This window comes from Stylophora pistillata, chromosome 3 (assembly GCF_964205215.1).
Source record: "Stylophora pistillata chromosome 3, jaStyPist1.2, whole genome shotgun sequence".
In the NCBI taxonomy this organism is placed as follows: domain Eukaryota; kingdom Metazoa; phylum Cnidaria; class Anthozoa; order Scleractinia; family Pocilloporidae; genus Stylophora; species Stylophora pistillata.
In genome coordinates this window covers 38,885,131-38,891,530 of record NC_142521.1, presented here as the reverse complement: position 1 = coordinate 38,891,530, position 6,400 = coordinate 38,885,131, and the positions used below count along the sequence as shown (strand labels likewise).

Genomic DNA, 6,400 nt, shown 5'->3' with positions numbered 1-6,400 from the left:
CAAACTGGAGAAATTTGACAACCATCCAAAATCATTTAAAAATGGACTGAATTTCAGAGGATGAACCGTTGAAAACAATTTGCACGTTTTGAATAGTGCATTCGCCGAAGAGTGATTTCGTTGTGACTTGTTTGGTCTGGAACGAGGTGGATTGCTGAGAAGTTTCTGATGGTTGGCTGTGATTGATGGCAGAAGGAGAAAAGGCTCTCGGGCTGCAGTTATGGAGCTGTGAGGTCGAAGGCCGCGAATTGTCAGCTTACAAGAGACTGCTCACTGCGGTGTCCAGAAATGGCCATGATGTGGCGGTTTGAAATCCTGGCGTTGGACCAGAGAGAGATGGCAGTGGCTCTTACACAATGGTTTGCGCAGATTTTGGATAAACGTGCTTCTTCGCTGATGGTCTTCACCATTTTGGCGAGGCGGTTTATTCCAAGCGGTCGTGCTTCGTACCAAACGGCGTCTAGAGCCATGTTATTTTTCTTCGGATACTGGAAAAACGTGGTACACTTTGGATGTACCTTCTGGAGATACAATCTGAGGGCCATGTAGCCGTCACCTTGGTCTTCGGTCTCATACATTCTGGCCTCTTTTTCTGTACTTTCAACGTCCTTTAGTCCTCCGGGATGATTCTTTGATAATTCATCGTGACTCATGGTTGCGTAATTTCTTCCAGCCGCATCGGTTTCAAAGTTGAAGCTGTTCGTTGTCAAACTTCTTTGCCCCTCAAGTCTCCGTCTACAGAGAAACAGGGCGACATGAAACCAAACATTTCTCAGCAAGGAAAGCGGTGACGACAAGGACAACACTTCGCTTAATTTCAATTTCTGGAGGTCTTCTTCCTCGATAGCAGGTTTATGCGAGACATTTTCTTTGCCGCTTCGTTTTAGATTTTTTATTTGTGCATCTAGCATGAGGTTTGATCTTGCAAACTTGTGTCAGTTGAAATTTGTAAGCCTCTGCTAAGTGGTGAGGCATTAAGGTGTCTTTCTATCGAATAACTGTAATCTCCGCCCTTTTTAGTTCCCGCTTCTGCGTGAAACCTGCGTAGGTTTTGACCAAGCTGACCTATTTTCATCGCTTCTAGTGGGGTTTGAATTTGTTTTTCTGCACACCAAGCTGAAAATAACAAAAAGAAACGGACTATCAAATCTGGTTTGAAATGGAACTTAACTTTCAATTCATTTTCATCTGTTATCAGAGTAAGCGCTTTTTAAAATCGCGAAAACAGCAAATTGAAAATGTAATTTCGTCGACACTGTCCACGCGTTAGCATTTAATTGTGTTTACACAGGAACAATTTCTAAATATTTAATAGGTGTTCAGATATTTATTTCGTTTTCTCTTTCTCGTAAAGCCTATTAATGAATTTCAACTAAGCTTTAATAACTTTTTTTTTACTTTTAAATGGTGACATAGACCAGTTTGTGACTTCTTTCGTCTTTTTTGAGTGTCGCTCACTAACAAGCTCTTCAAGTGCGCTTTCGCTTAAACTTGCGAATCTCTTTGCAGGTGGCTCGGGAAAAATGCTCCCAAATAGACCACTGTGAAGACAGTTTCACATTTCTGGCTGAGGGCACGTCGGTCATTACTTTGGAAACAATGTCTGTCAATATTTGTTTTGGAAGCATTAGCACACGCGTCAGCAGCATACACCCGTGGGAAAATAGTAGATACTGAATTAACCAATCAGAGCGCGCGCTTTGCTTTAGTTATGTTATAAATTCTGTTTTGTAAAGGACTTCTGCTTTAATGACAAAGGGAAAACTGTTACCAGGAAAACAGGATGCTTTTAAAAGTGGTTTGGCATGGCGTTTGTTGTTTCTTGATTTCAACAGATACTTGGAAAGGAGGATTACAAGCTTATCCTATCATTCTGTGCGACTCAAGCAAACTCATTTAGATCGCTCGTCCAATGTAGTGCAACGCATGTTCTACAAAGCTCTTGATTTGATACAGAAAATATACATAGTTTATTAAACGTTCAGTTGGGTATATACGAATGTGTCGTAATTTGACGAGCCTCTAGGGTAAGTCAAAACACAAACAACGAGTAAAAATACTCAGCGATACTACACAACGAAACGTTTAATAAGAGATTTATTTTCCAACACACCAAATTTCAGTGAGGGTGAATTTCGCGTATATTTACTTACGAGGAGTGTGTGACAGACGCATGGGAAGCGGAACAGAATTAGCACTGTTTCTATTTTCTTCAAAAAATGATCAAATTTCATTATTGTCTAACCGCTTTTCTTCGTTCGATTTATCTAATAAACTAGGATCAATATTACCCAGCTATTCCGACTCTTTGTCGTCTGAATAAAGGTTTAAATCGTCCGCCTTTCTTTTTCGTAACGTCAGTCCAATTCGTCGCTTGCTCGATGCGAGAAAGCTTGTCCAACAGTTCTCTGGAGTACAAATACCGCGAGATATGTGTACTCGTTTTGGGAGTTATTTTTACTCTACGGAGTGTATTCAATATGGGGAGTATTTCTTCAGTAACTGATATTGTAAGTATTTGGAAACGTTTTCATCGAATTCAAAGTAGTTCAAGATTGTTTTATTATATGTAAAAAAAACCCTTCTTCGAGATCACTAATGCGAGGCCAACATTTCAATACTCAACAATGCCAGGGGCGGATTAAGTGGAAAGGGGGACGGCAGCGCCTAAATTCCCCTCCTTTTTTCCTTGCATTAAAATACCTTCCCTAACGAACCGACTTTTAAGTGGTACAGTGTGCATCAGGCGGTTTTACTTTAAATCAGTTCAGTCTCAGAGATTTTCTTATTTCAAATACATTTTGCCTTGAGATATAGACATAATATATGACAAATTGAATATATTATGTACATCAAGTATGTGTAAAGCTCTTTGCTTTACAAAAATGCGGGCGACCCGTTAAATGAGACATGCGTTTGTCTATTTTATGGAATGGTGAGGAACACTGGACACAAATTGCGTCCATTGGCACTTCCAGTGCTACTAATAAGCGAAAGCAAGCGAAAGAGAAAAGCCTATTTGATTTTTGTCGCAGTATGTTTGTAAGACAAGTAAGTAGTCTAGATAATCATTTGAATAAGACTAGACGAGATTGATATTTTTGGTCTGTATCTACCAGCTCATCGGTGTCTGTCTTCAAGAAATTTGCAATTATCCGCCTTTGAAAACAGGCAAATAAATGAAAATATAGCTTTAGCTTAAATATTAATCTTAAAGCATTCATTGAAATGGTTATCATAGCAGCTAATACGCAAATAAATATGTAAACCTCTGAGTTAATTTATCAAAAGGTAATTTTGACGGAGAGGATCAAAATGATTATAGCAGTAAATGTAACGATTTGCTGCTAGTTAGTTCAGTAGTAAGTTGTTTTGTAGCAAGTATTAGCGTGGTTTAATGATCACGAACAAGCTGAATTATCATTTGATGATAACGTTTAACTTTCACATCTAGAAGTTCCACTGACCGAGAAAACAAGAAGTCTGTCGCAGTCGGTGGACGTGAGGCATATAGCGAAAGCTATGATTGAAGGTATTCATTTTGTGTATTAGGTATTGAATTTGGGAGTACAACGTGCAAACAATGAGCCCGCTTTAACAGTTAAAAAATAGATCCGAAAAAAAAACACATAAGGGTGTTCACTGAGTGGTTTTCAGTTGCTAATAACGTTGCTGTAAAAAGCGAGCAGTAAATCGAGTTCATTTCTTCCTAAAGCTGCAACACCATCTGCAGTTCCTTCATATATCTGCTTTCTCAAACAATAAACACGTTCTGAGTGCTCTAAGTGAAGAGTATGAATTCAGTATCTTTTTCATCGTTAACATGTTTGATTGCTGTCTTTGTTACATTCATCACATCATGGGACAGTGTTGATCTCATTTATGAAAGTAAATATCGCAAAGACATGTACCTAAATGATCTGTAAATGAACGGCCCGTTTCGCACAATGTACGGCTAACTTGTTTGTTTGATTATTCTCTTAATAAAGCCCAGTTCAAGCATCGAATTTCACATTGCCGAAATAAACTCCAATTTGAGTCGACTAAAATAGTTAAATACGGCATTTGAATTTAACTCTATGCACTGTCAATATTACCAGGCACAATACTTATTTGCTAGACGAAGACGTCTATTGAGCGTTTCCGTAATTGCTTTACTTATGCTTTTGTTTTGCTGTTTTTTTTGCTTCGTCATCTTGGCTATTCTTCATGATACTTTGACTTGGTACACGTTCCATCATTTAATTGCAACACGACTCACAATATGTCAATAAATCAGAATGAAGCCAATAAATCACGTCATACAACTACAACACAAATTCTTTAAGTATTGCTTCATTTCCTAGAAACATTTACCCCGTAAAGTGATTCAGATGGAATACCAGACTGAGAGGACTAGAGGCTTCATGATAAATCAACCGCCTCAATGTAAATGAAATACATTTATTAAGAATGGCGCTCCCCTAATAAAAAAATGTAGTCTGTAATAAGAAAGTTGAATCAAACGGGCGGAATATCATTAATCACGGCAATGTCACTGTTAGACAAATGTCCTTTAAGACACTGAACATACGCAGTGCTATGCTCCAATGCAAGTGAGAGGGCATCCGAAAAAGGAAGATTGTAGTCTCCCTATGCGACTCCCTAAATAAAAGGCTAACTTTCACCAAAAATCTTTTATAACGAATACGGTTTACTGCTAATCCACTACGACCAGTTGGAGCGGCCGCTGGCCATCGGAACTGTCGTAACGCTACACCCGAGATTGCTTCCGCGCGAAGACAATAGTTGTAACGTTGTGTTTACGTCGTAAAATTAACATTCTCTTTTTATTTGGTCTTACCACCAGTGGAAATTTATGTTTCCCAAAGATTTTTCGTATTTTTTTTTCTTTCAGAAAATAAAGTTTCTTTCCAATAGTGGTGGTGGGGAAAGGGATGAATGAATGAATGGATGAATTCCTTGTTTATATTGCGCCCTTTCTATACAATATTCAAAGGCGCAGTACCCCCCATCAATTTGATAGACACTACACAAAGATAGACCACAACACCGGGCACTACGTGCCCTGCTCTTTTCGAACAGCGTGAGGGCTCTTTAACGTCCCACAAATTTTTTTTATCACATACAAGGGCTTGTGAGACGGGACCTCCATCTATCGTCCCTATCCGAGAAGAGTAGAAAGTCTAACCATTTGCAGATATTATTACAAAGGCAGCACTTTCTTCTCAGTCATTTAAAGACCCTGAGTGTTGGTCCGGCTGGATTTGAACTCACGACTTTCCGCACAACAGTTCGGCGCTCTACCAATTGAGCTAACCGGGAGGCGGTTAAGGGATGAAATGTTAGAGTTCAAAGCTGCACATCACTTGTGATTTCGTTTACTTAATGATTACCATCCTGTAATAAGCCCCTTTCCAAATATCAAATATTTAACAATCGAGGGCAAAATTCACAGGAACATTTCTTACTAGCTATGATTGCCAAGCAACTTTATTCATGCCATGAATGGATCAGCTCCACAAGAAAGGTCGTTGATCAAGCTCGCGTTGAAACTCGCAGGCTTTGTTTACGACCCTCAGCTTGTCTTCTCTAAAAATCAACTTCTTCCCTACAATAGCCCTTATCGCATTTACGCCCACTGTACGAGAGCTCAGCGAACTTTGAAGTTTCGAAACGAGGCTATCGGGTCACACAGGTAAAACTTTCAAGTAAAATCGAAGCAAACGGCTACGTTTGGAGGCATTTTTATTCATTTTCTTAAGGATACAGCGTGTTCTCGTCATGGTTAGACATTGTATTGCGTACGGGTGTAACAGTCTATTCGGTGAATCGGCAACTCACGAGATCTACAAGATCAGGATCGAAACCACGGTCTCATTTGCCAAACACGTTCAACTATCAAACTAGAGGCGAAAAAAACGCACATAAACAACCTCTCAAATAAAGAACTTACAAACGACCAGATTAATTTACTGGCAAAAGGGCTTAAATTCATTCCAACACCCTCTACAAAACAAAAACAGATCAGACAACAACTATTGTGTGACTCCGATCAGTTCGCAAGGAGAATGCGTCTGATTTACATATTCCGAGGGGAGGACAAAAATACCCATCCCTGCCACGTCAAATCTACATGGATACCACCAATACAAAAATCAGTAGCCCTTGAAAGCTATTTAGAAGAGGTTAAAAGTGGCCTTTCCGAAATAGAAATTACAAAGCCAAACGAAAATTTGCTTCTGGCCAAACGCAAGGCGCTGAGGGCCTTGAAAAGTGACTCTGAGTTAAACCTCAAAAATGCCGACAAAGGAACAACAACCGTGGTCATGAACAAAGGCGACAAAATTTTGCCGTCCCTTTCCGAAATGACAGCCATTCTTTCAATCTTTCTTTCGTG

At 39.4% G+C, this 6,400-nt stretch overlaps 1 pseudogene; it reads right to left on the bottom strand.

The window, feature by feature from the left end:
• Positions 1 to 215: 215 nt before the first annotated feature.
• Positions 216 to 1,262, bottom strand: LOC148736038 (uncharacterized; annotated as a pseudogene).
• Between the last annotated feature and the right edge of the window lie 5,138 nt (positions 1,263 to 6,400).